Here is a 12,783-nt window from a genome sequence, read left to right as displayed (position 1 = left end):
ATCACTGTTTTATACCAATAAACACACAAGTAAATGTTTTCTTGAAAAATACTGAGGAAAACAGTACACAATTCCTAGATTTTCATTTCAACATGCATAAACTACAAAGAGCTTCATTCTTTCTTTTTCTCTGTTCTTTTCCTGCCTTCTATAAAATTTTAGGTGCAGAAGGACTTGACTGTTGCTTAAGAAAATCTTTAAGCAAATGTTGGAATTAGATTATAGAGTGGACTTTGTAGAATAAAGTGAATTTCAACCTACTTTAACAATTTTACCACTTAGGCATTTCACTATGTTTTTCAGAATTTGAAGATTTTTTTCTTATTTCCATGTTATTTTCCGTGAAATAGGCACTACTTGAAATGAAACTGAGGCCAACATTTTTGGAAGAACATTATTTAACCTATCAAAGGAAATTTTAGCTTTCGCATGAAGATAATAAAGATTTACTTTCTTATCCTGTTGAATTGAAACGTGGTAGTGTGAGCCAGCAGGTAGTGTGAGCCACTTTAAGACAAAAAGTACATTGTGATGTGCAAATGAAAATTAGTGAAAATCATTTGGTTTTGCTCAGCAACTAGTACTTGCACATGAGTGATGATTTAGCCAGCCAGTTGTACAGCTGTCCACGTATTTTCTTCCTCCTCACCTCCTTGCTCCGCAGCCTGCATCACCCCTGTGTTTTGGGATTCCCACAGAGTATGCAAGCATTAAATGGGCTCTCTTTGAACAACCTGTGTACTCCACAAAGTTGTACTTATTTCATGATATGTTATGTCTTTAGTATATAGAACTGAACACAAATCATTCCTCTGTTTTATATGCTTATCAGAAAAAGTGAAAGAAGAGTAAATGTACAGTGTAAAGCGCCATCGCCATGGCTGCTGCCCCTGCCCAGCACTGTGACTACACAGACTGAGTAGTAATCCTAACTCACTGAAATCTTCAACCATTTCATTATTTTGTTTCATTGCTTGAAATTAGCCAATCTACTGGTAGAAGTAGTATAGACAGATGAAAATCAAGGCAAGCAAAAGGGCCAAATTCTTTTACAAACATACAAGAGTCATAAATTCTCAGCAGATCTAAGATCTCAGTGTTAATCTCTTCCAGACTGCAAGGTTTGAGTCTCAATTTTTCACCTTTTTTTTTTCCCCTATCTTGTTTAAATCATCTCAGTGCTATGCTGTCTGAAGTGCAAGCCAAAGCATAACTTCTTTCCACAGGAGAAGAAGGACATTGTTGGGGGTCACAAAATTCCATTTCCTTAGCATCTTACACAAAAACATCCCTAATTACTCTACCATCACATATATGTAAAACAGTCTGCAAAGTTAAAGTATACGTAGCAATATACAATCAATAACATTTATGCAGTGATAGATTGGTTGCTTTAAAAGAACAGTGATGATTTGCAGTGGTTTTCTGTGTGGTTTGAACCTTTAAAGGACTCATAATTATAAATTTTTGAACTTTTTAAAAGAGGAAGTTGAAACTGGTATGAATTCATTCAAAGGCTAAAGATGTGAATGCTAGGTAAGGTAGGTAAGAGTCACGAAAACAGTGGAAACGTATCGAAGACACATAATGGATAAAATCTTTGATTGAAGTCAATGGGAGTTCACCATTCACTTTAATGGATTATACCTGCTATACTTTATGATGATATACTTATGAAGAATATATTCAGTGTTAACTGTACTGAGATACTTCATTCATGCTAACCTTCACATTTTCTTTACATAGATTCAGAATCCTGATAAACAGGCAAAATAGTTACGTAAGACACAAAACATGGACATGGTCGGCTCCTCTTGTGAAGGCAGACCCATTAAGGACAAATACAGGTTGCTCTGATGTTATGCCAAGCATCTGCAATTTTGTCAATTACAGAATACAGCAACATTTTGAGACAACTTGCCTTGGCAACATTGACAGAGGACAAACCATTGATTTTCTGTCAGCTGCCTTCCTCCTTTTTCAGTCCTCTAATTCCAAGCATCTCTGATCCACATCTTCACAGACCTTAACCAAGACCATAGCTTCCCCCTGGCTTTGTAGGCAATAGATGAAGTTGGGTGATGCAAGTCATTCTTCCCTTAGCTCCTCAGCCTATCTAGCATTTTGGAGCCACTTCATCCCCAGTTCAGTTGCACTTGATGTGACAACAGTGACCTCCAGAAGAAGCATCTCCTCCAGCAATCTGACTTCATCTATTCCCTGCATCAATACATTGTGTTGATTTAAAAATCAGGATACAGAAGAACCTAGGATACTGGAAATTATGGGGGACTGCATATAATATTGCATACAGAAATACTTGTTTTAATGTGTCAATGGTCTTTTGTAGGCACAGATTAGCTTACTTAATGCTTAGATTTTATTTATGTTTAATGCTATCTTATTTATACATATATTCCAGACTTGCAAACGCATGTAAATGATGATTTGAAAAGTTGGTTCCTTTCCTATAAAATGTTATAAATCTTAGGATCCATCTTTTCCATTTTTTCATGTAGAAATGTTATCAGTGGATAATTCTGGTAGGACATTGGAAAAGTAAACTCCAACAATTTAAAGGCAGTATATAGCATTAGATGTAAGAAATAACAAGTATACTTTCTTAGGGACTATATGCGGTGCATTATGCATTCAGTATAAACTTCTGATGACACAAATGTGGTCCCAAGTAGGATAGAATAACAATTACAACAGTAATACACTGATCTGACAATATGAATATTTCTGTTAACTAGCATCAGAGGCATTTTTTAGCACAGCAATAATTACAAAGTTACTGTAGCATCCAGCCACTGAACTACATTAAAGATAGGACATAGTTACCAAGGTCCCCTAGATTTTGAGTAAAGGGCTCTCCGTTAGAGTGATTTAGGCTGAATTTTTAATGGCATCAAACAGGACCTCAATTCATGCTCCTTGTTACTGCATCTGACCCACCCTCCTCCTGCACACACACTTTTGTTTTATGAGCAGAACCCTTTCCCTGTGACCTCTGCAAATCCAGCCCACAAACCAGGTGCTTGGTGTCCCTGCTTTGCACTCTTAAAATATGCAATCCCCTTCCCAGATGCTTGCAATGCTGAGTACAATACGTACAGTGTAGCTCTCTTTGATTTCTGTCTCTCATGATCCTTCTGTCTGAATTTCATTTTCAGAGTCACGAAGTTTGCTAAACACATGGAAATACATTTTTCTGACTATTATTCAGGAGTACCTATTAGGAATCAAGGTCAAGCCAAGCTAGGGGATTGAATCCATCTCCCGAAGGTCAATAAACACACATTAAAATAGTAGCTAAATAAAGACTATTAAAAGCAATTTCTGTTCTTTGCAATTGTCAGGTGTGGTTACATATCCTGTGCTTCTACAGTTTGGTTTGCATCTGAAACTCCAGATTATTGTGTAGTGAAGAGAAAAACACAGAATCAAAATGTTAGGAATTGCAGCTGTCATGCTTAAAGAACCCCAGCCACTCGCACTGAAGTGCAATTGCCCTTTATCTAAGATATTTTTCTAAGCGATATTTTTCTGTGATGACTAAGATCACTCAGTATCGCGAAACAAACCAATCTCTAATAAGGGCAAACCTGACATAAACGGAAACTACTAAAGAACAAAAATGAGCAGAAAAGGGAGAAAATTTTACCAACAACAGGCATTAAGGAGAAGAGAGACATATTTTTACATGGTCCTAAATCTTTCCAGTGTGCTTAACTTTAAATCCTAAAGGCAAAATGCCTCACCCATGAGATACATAAACAGGCTAAACATGACCCAGATTAAGGGCAAAAGCAAGCACGTGGCCTGCACTGACAGGCAGAAGGAGATGAGCTCAATGATGCTCAGAGATTAACGCAGCTACACAATGAGGATCAGGAGAGATTTGATAGCCGATGCCTTGTTAAAACAACAGCAGCATTACAGACCACTTTCACACACTGAGATATCCAGCTGTCTGATCAGGATTGTGAAACGCACTTGATGAAAGTACCTATTCCTTTTTACATCGGTTAGTCACCCTGTGGAAATATTGTTTTGTGAAAGTCTCCTTGTTTAATTTTGAACTAATTCTCTTTAAACATTTGCTAACTTTGTAAGAAATTATCCTGCTGTCCTCCGACCTTGAAATTCCAGGGACGGGATGGTGTAGCTGACTGAAAAATAAACTTCCTTTAAAAATATTTGACGTTGACTGAAGGAGCAATTCTTTAAAACAAGACACTGTTATACTTTGTATGACAACGTGTCTTTATCTGCACCTTCTGTTTTCACTGCTGTCTTGCTTAGATTCATTTGTAATTACCAGATAAACATTGATAAATAAGCAATTACAATTATTATTCAAACTAGTATTAAGGAATAGAAGTGGTACTGGATGAAACACTGACATTAGAGAAGACAGCTGAAGATTGGGTTGGTATAAAAAATAGGAATTCTGACTCAGGGCCTTACATTTTAGTCACGACGTGAAGCACAACCAGACAGTTCGTGTTTATTATTTGTTGGGACTGAAAAGTCATGAGAAAGATTTTCCACTGTGACTGGGTGCGGAAGCACTAGAAATCTCCTGAGAAAGCATCTTCTGCCCAAACATGAAAAGCCAAGAGACTTGCCTTGCTGAACTTGGATACAGCGTTATAAATAATGAGCATGTGTCCAAGAAACAATGCTGAATTCTGAGGTTTGCTGCATGTCATTCATCTCTACCCCACTAAAGAGCTATAGGAGCAAAAGAACCTGTCCAGGGTTTGCCACCATCCCTGTATCAGAAGTTGTGCTCATGTATTGTACTTGGACTTTTTAGTTGCATTGTGTACAATGAATCTCTTATGTATTTGCTGTTCCGGGAGAATAAATGTGTCTTTGCTTGTTGTAGTAAATGGACAAAGGAGAGGAGCAATAAGAGCAAGCAGTAGGCAGAGGAAGCAAAATCTGGCTTGTGTGTTGGATCCAGCCTAGGACTTGAATTTGTCCATTACATGACTACAGGAAGATCCCACTTTGTTGGCTCACCGTGCCACTTTTCCCCTACTCCTACCAGATGTATGTATTCATACCACTGCTTGGTTCTCTTTCTTTGGATGCTATGGTGCTTTCCCAGGCTTCCCACGCATTGTAGAACAACTGGTGGGACACATTCCAAGCCCTCAGGGGCATGCTGATCACACTTGTCTGCATCACTTTCTAATTGCTTTTCCACCTTCAGATCCAGAGCTCTATAGGAAATGGATTTGGGTGGAAAGGAATTCTAGGGCAAATAGCAAAGTATAGTGGGAAGAAGTGGACAGTCAGGTCTCCCTGATCTCTGAATTAGAGCTATCTGCTCTGCTATTTGAAACGCAAATAGTTCCTGGAGGTCTCTCAAGAACCAGAGGCAAGGTTTCCAAATCATCAATTTGCCAAACAGGGTAGTTGCTGTCTCCTTCTCCAACAGAGACATAATGTTTTCTGGTTCTCCCTGACTCCCAATCTAGAGAAAAGAGGGATTTACAAGTCCCCACAGTTTGGAAAGGGGATGCTGTGATGTGTGCTAGGCCATGTCAACACAGACAGATTCAGACGGCCCACAATGGTTTTGCCCATCTTTTATGCTGCTGATGAATAAGTCAGCTTAGACATGAGAATCACAGAAGTGCGTCCAGGTAGGCAAGATCTATATGCCACACCTGCAGTGGGACTTTATGACTTACTGTGGTAAGTCATAAAGCCACTTAGATCTTTGAACAGCACCGTATAGCTCCTTATAGAGTGAGCGGCTCTTTTTCTGAATGATGGCACTAGCCGCAGCTCAGCAGGAGCCGCCGTCTTCCAGAGAGGCAGGATCCAGCTGGGGAATCAGTGGTTCCTTTGAAGTTCTTGCAGACAACGCATCCACGTTGCTCTAGACAACTGCTTTCCAGAAAGAACTGTTGGACCCAGCAATAACTACACTCAGTGTGTACTAGCAGTGGCAAAAGGTTGGAACCGAGTTATAATTTTTTGTCTGTGTTGTACTAAAATACTGAAAAATAGTTTTAAAACAAAAGTATGTCCCATTAGTACTACCAACAACATGAAACTTTTTGCTGTCTCAAAAAGAGGGTCACATATTTTACTTGTGTTTGCTCGGCAACTATCACCGTAAAATCCTGGTCCATGACTCACAAAACAACACCAGCAACAAGCAGAAATGTCTTCTTGCACTTCCCTTCTGCATTCTCTTATTGCACTATGAGCTTTCTGAAAGGATGAGGATTTCTTTGACAATTAGTAGTTCGAAAGCATTTGAAAGTGTAATAGGCATGCACATTCAACACTATTAGTTCTTTTTCTGTTGAACATTTTACTGAATATACCTATTAAGTAAAGCAGAGCTACTCATGAAATTAAGTGGCTGCAAGGCCCAGAGAAATTCCTTATACATCAGCTCAACGAAAGTGTGAACCACTTCGATGGTAAGACACACTTCACTTTGTGCTGATGTGCTCAGTTCAGCTGAGTCACTTCCATCGGGTCAACCATAAGTTTATTCAGGACCATTGGAGAAAGCTACTAATTTATTAGGAGATGTGTACAGGCATTACTCGGGAAGAGAGGAAGTATTTAAGCTTTTGCTAGTATAACACGTGTTTTATAAATCTGAAACTCACTAAAGTGGGTATTGCTCTGGAAAAATAGAACAGGATGATGATAATTACTAAAGACACTCATTACAGTAATCAAGAGTAGTAGAGGTCATGCAAATGAACATCATTCAGAGAACAGGATATGAGACACTCTGACTGCTCTGGACGCAGGACAGGGGTACAGAAAGAGACGGGAGAAAATGTTAAAGGGGAGTGCAAAGGAAGGAAACGTGAGACAGAGTGAAAAAAAGGCAAGTCCATATAGTTTACGTCAAAACTGCCTTAAATAAGAGCAGCCAGGAAGATATTTCAGACTTTTTCCATTTTGACGGTACTGAAATAATTTATGTATGAAGTTTGTAAAGAATCTTACAAACCTTTTGTTTTAGAGTAAACCACAGATGTTTGAGATCAAACACATAGGACTTGATCATGAAGAAGATGACAGAATGGGAAACGGATGGGAACAAAATGAAATGAATAGATCTGATTTTGTCACTACAAATCCCTCTGAATGGATATACACGTTATATCTCTCAGTCCTTCCAGGGACTTTGCCTCAGTCTGGCTATAAATGAGCGTGCTCAGCAGTTAGAGGAATCTTCCTTGATGGGCTCCAGCAAAACCTTACTCAATCCTCCCCCTAGGCTGAAAGGGAAACCTTTTCTTTTGCGATTCTCCCAAACAGGCCTGAAGGTCTCCCTCCTCCTGTAGCTCTTCAGCAGTTTCTGATCAGCAGAGCACAGCAGCAGCTCAGTACAGCGCTGAGCTCGACGTACCGAGGTTCTCCTCCTCTCACCTGCTGCTGCATCCGGCTGGAAATTTCCAGACAGGCCGGGGGAGACTGCTGCCTAGAAACTTCCAGCAGGAGTGGATATGTATTTTGATACATCCTGAAAACAGTATTCACTATATTCATACGTAGCAATGGTTTGCTGCTGGCATATGTATTAAAGAAACTTCCTTGAAGTTTTCTTCATGGAATCCTGTCTCCTTCCCTGAGCTGCAAGAGCAAAATCAGAGCTCTGTGGGCAAAGTAATGATTTAATAGGCAATTTCTCAAGCATGCAGTCACAAGCATCATTTTTATTTTGCTTATTCAATTCAGTTCAGTCTCAGGAAAATAAAATGCTGGAGGTTTTTTGTTTTTTTTTTTTTAAGTTTTTCAGTTAGATTTTTGTTAGAAGACACTGTTTCAGGCAGAATTCTATACTGTAAATGAGGCTTAAACAACAGTTATTTTCTTTAATGTTACTCTGTAAAGATTTGATTGATTGATCCAGCCTTCCTCTTAGTTAAGTGACAAGTGAGGGAAATCACTTTATAAAGAGCCAAAGGCTGTCACACTAACCACGGTTTTGTTAGATGTAAAGCTAGAGCCATTGAAATTACATGCAGAAGTTAGGCAAAAAGTGTGCGTAGGAGTTATCATGATGTCCTAATAATCCCTCAGTGTAAGAACATGTCTTAGGGAAGTAATGGCTCAGAAATAGAACAGGCATGCACACAGAAATGGCTATATTCTTACTGTCTTCAATGGGAGCACTAAGATCTCAGACAGAGGTAAGTTCCTGATGGTTTTCTTGTGGTAATGTCAATTCCTTTTATCTGTGTGCACCCAGCAAATTATTTGTAGATTATCTCTACCATTCTGCATACTAGTGCTTACTGCACTCCTTACCACATGTTCCTTTTTTCTTGTAATTCATCAACAGACCATTCTTGGAGAAAAGCTTATGAAAAAAACAGTGTACAAATTCAGCTCTGAATATAGTTCAGCCTTGAATCAGTTGAGAAAAGCTACCACTGTGCAATTGATCAGTCATGTATATTTAAAAGATTGAATATTTCACCTGAATTTTGCTTTACCTACCCATAAATACACATTAAAATAAACTGATGATAAAACACCTACAGAAATTAATGTTCCAATGCTCTGTTTCAATTGATTCTCAATATATACTATTCCCAAACACCAAAAGTTAGTAATTTGTCGGTATCGTTTTCCACAACAGGAAACGTCTGATTTGCTGTAATTAGGCAAGGCAGCGATACATGCCATCAGGTAGCAAGCTGAACAGCAATTGACTTTCATGATCGTTTGCCAATCTTCAGGCATTAATAGAAAGCCAGCATCATTTCTTTTGACGTAATCTCTGTACAGTAAATAGGGCACTTGTGCAAATTTGATGGGCTTCATTAAAGCTTGCGGAACAAGAGAAAAGGAAAAGATGGTGCAGTGTAATGGAGTGTAGCCTTGGGACATTGTATTCTGTGACAGTAGAGAGTTGCCAGGGGAAACTGCAAGATGCAGATTCCAAACATGTTTTGTAAGGGAAGAAAGACAGATAGTGGAATGGTGCCCTTTCTCTCTCCCTTTCCTATGTATGACTGCAGTATGTTCACGGAGCTCATATCAAGTGCTCATATTACGCCTTATATACTACTATGTCTTGAGAGACTGTCCGGTTTTAAATTGAGTGTTGTACGAACGCTTAGCAGAAGGTTGTTAGTACCAAGCTAGTGCATGATTTGCCTGACAGCAGCTTAATTTTCAAATGCAATGCACCCAGCTTCATGGGTGCCATGACTCACACTTGGCAGCCTCTAGACAGAGCAAGGAGTAAGTCAACCAACCTTCCTTCCTGTTGGGCTTTTTTTTTTTTTTGACACTATGTGATTAGATCAGCTGTTTTTCTCCAAGAAATGCAATCAAATTTCTGAGGTGGACTTGCTAATTAATATACACTCTAAACTCAATTTTTTACACTAAAATTAGGATTTTCAACTAGAAACAGATCTATTTTCACTGTGCTTTGTACCCAAATCAGATACCTTCTTAACAAAAGTACATATCACATGTCAGGAATGCAACTGAAAGCTCTAAGTAGATCAATCAACAAAGTCAGATAATAACCACAGTTTTTCTTTCTGTCCCTTCCTTATGACATATCTGACTAGCTCTAATAATTGCACATGTGCAAAACAAATTTCTCCCTTGCACAGGTGAGCAAACCAGAGAGCACAGGACGATCTTCCCATGCCCCTCGCAAACCCTATATCTGGGTCAGCCATCATGGTAGTTAGTGATATTATCTGAGCATGAAACCTGCTTTCTGTGAGCATCCTGAGTAGTCATTTTCAAGAAAGCAGCAATGAAGCAGGAAGACCATAGCTGAGAATTTAAATCACATTTTTTTCAAATGAGACAACAGAAAGCTTGCTGCTTTTGCATATAACACTCTCTCTGAACATAATACCACACATATCATGCTCTGGGCAGGGCAGACTGGGAATGTCTAAGTGCTAGCCAATAGTTAATATGCATAACTAAGCCAAACACTCAGTAAAACCTCTGATTAAAAAAAAAAAGATCCCACCCACTCTTCTCAAGGCAAAGTGAATAAATCCTACCATTTATATCTGGTTGCTCCAACATACAGCAATCACCCCTGGATCACCAAAACCTATTCTAGAGTTTATTATACAAGTGTTTTTAATTTAGAGTTGCATTTGTGAATATCCCCACAGCACCAGAGGAATTCTTCCTTGTAATTAGCAACTCTGAACACAGCTTGTAGAATACAGCTGCAAACCTTGTGATTTTATCCTGTGTCTGAGGAAAACCATGAGGGAAATTTTTCCTTTCTTTATCTCACAGCCTAAGCCATCTAGTCAGCCTGCAATTCATAAGGTTATGGGTCCTGATGATGAGACATGCTCTTATGTAGAAATTAGATTTATCAGATGCTGAACTGAACTGACCTTTACAATGAGAAATAGTTAATCCATTTTCATTAAATCAGTAAAGCTCCTAGTGATAAACAGCATATTAGAGAGATAACTACAAAAAGAATGGATTCTTAATGCCAAAGGTGCTAGTTTCAACTTTGTTATAGAAAGAAAGCCAGTTCAACTAGGAACTCATGGATGTTCATAGATCATCCCTAAATTTGCGGTGCTCTGTGGTTTAAATCCCTGTTTTCAAATAAGTCTATGCTCTTTTCCCCAATGCACATCATATCTAGTTTTTATATACTGCTTTTATCCCAAGCTATTCAGAGATGCTTGTATCTAAACATTATCTTTTTTACTGTCTTTGTGTTTTAGAGATTGGGAAAGAGGCACAGTGCTGCAGTGATTTATCCGAAACAGTGAATGAGGTGAGACATACAGATGAGCGTTCTGTGCAGGAAATTGTGTTGTTTGCAACACATAGGTACAAAGCGATACATTTCAAAAACAAAGAAATACTGAAATCAGAAATCATTCTGTCTACGAAATACTGATACAAAGCCAAAACACCATTATTAAAAAAAATAGACTAACACACATGAAAATGAACAAAACCCCCAAAACATCTGAATACAAGGCCTACCCCTAAATACAGTATAAATGCTTTGCTAAATTGAAATCTGTGGGGAGACTGGGAAAAAACTAATTCAAATGAAGTAAAAAGAAATTTATCAAATTTCAACCATTTCGCTGATAGCATTCACTAATAGCGCTTGCAGAGGAATAAAAATGCAAATTATTTGTAGTTATTGAAGTAGCATATACTGTTCAAACTGCTCTGGTTTACTCAGATAGTCTGAGAACACATTTGATCTCTTGGATTGTCTTGTTATTGTGTATTACACAAAGGCTTTTGGCCTTTAACTGAAATAAAAGGCTCACAAATTGAAAAGAATTCAGAATAGTTCTACAAGAATTATTTCAGGTCTGGAAGTCACGGCTCAAAAAGTCCAGTCTTCCCTATATCAACTAACTGGGTTAAGATGCAATTTGTTCTTGATTGGTAAGTACCTCCACAGGAGAGACATTTCTGAAAGTAAATGCCTGAACTGCTTCAGAGAAAATTAGATTTAGTGGTTCTCTGGATTGAGCTTCCCATCTAGATGTGGGAAAGGTAGCTAGCTAGGTGCATATAAGGTTCTCTGTCATCTGAAGTCTTCAAATAGGTATTAGATGGGTTTTCTCAAAGAAATACCATAGGTCAGACAGAAGTGATGGAAGAGTGCTACTTCAAATTTTGTTGCCCTATTGTGTAGCAGTTTTTAGTAGATCATGAGCACAATGCTAGAATGTAGCTCTATGATGGAGAAACCATCTTTACATTCAACATGTAGAGATACTGGTTTGAGATTAAGGCCCCTGGGCTACTAGTGTGCTTGTAGATCGAGCAAGGCCAGAGCCCATCCCCTGGTGCAGGCAGCGAGCACAGCATCTGCCGATAGCAACACTTGTCCTCCTTTGCCCTGTTAAATACCAGAACATGGTAGTATGCTTGTTTCATGGAAACAAGCTGTGGTCTGTGCTGTCACCTTAATTGTGTCTGTGTATTGTCAATGAGAGCAGTAGCTGTTGTGGGTCAAATCACGGTAGGGACCATGCGCTCAGGTACATAGGACAGATATTCCTGGGCTTGAGCCCTGCCCCTGTTATATTTATTAGACCAGCTGTAGCCCTGCATTCTGTAACAATACAAGTAATAATATGAGCTGGTGAAAAAATACTTTTAAATGAAAACTTCTCTTGTGGCTGGTAGGAATAAGGATGATGATTTTAAGGTGAGTTTAGTAGCAAGAATTAGAATAGTCTACTCCATGCTGTGTATCATGCTCATCTTTGAGAGTTTCCCTTTATCTCTCTACCAGTTTCACGTGGGAAGACCTTCTTAACTGTCAAAGTGACGTTTGATTGTATATTGGCCTTTATGGGACACAATGCCAACACCAAACTGTAATTTCAGGAAGAAAATATTTATTTCCCTCTTTAGAGTTAAAAATCTAATATGTCTCCAGTAACATGTTTTTCTGAACAAATGGAGCCTCTGCATATATCTGTGGACAATACCGAAGAGTAAGGAACTAGGTTTGTGCCTATTTTGAAATGGATATAGGATTGGCCTTTACTTCTTATTGCAGGGTTAATATTTGCTAGCCTTGCATTATATAAAACTTCTTTAGGTGGGACTTAATGCTGTCTGGGAGAACATCAGTGATGTTCCTCCTCATGACCTTCCAAATGTCTCAAATTCTTACAGATATGCTGGCTCACTGTCTGGATATATTTGGGGATATACACACTTTCTGTACCCCAGATTACTAGAATTTTGGACAGAGGAAAACTGTAACTTTTTTTTTTTTCACATACA

General features: G+C 38.7%; 1 long non-coding RNA gene across 1 annotated transcript in view; it reads right to left on the bottom strand.

The window, feature by feature from the left end:
* LOC142081383 (uncharacterized) overlaps positions 1 to 12,783 on the bottom strand; it is a 103,250-nt gene that overhangs the window by 4,796 nt on the left and 85,671 nt on the right. The window lies entirely within an intron of this gene.

Source organism: Calonectris borealis, chromosome 3 (genome assembly GCF_964195595.1).
Source record: "Calonectris borealis chromosome 3, bCalBor7.hap1.2, whole genome shotgun sequence".
In the NCBI taxonomy this organism is placed as follows: domain Eukaryota; kingdom Metazoa; phylum Chordata; class Aves; order Procellariiformes; family Procellariidae; genus Calonectris; species Calonectris borealis.
This window is presented reverse-complemented; position numbering and strand designations above follow the sequence as displayed.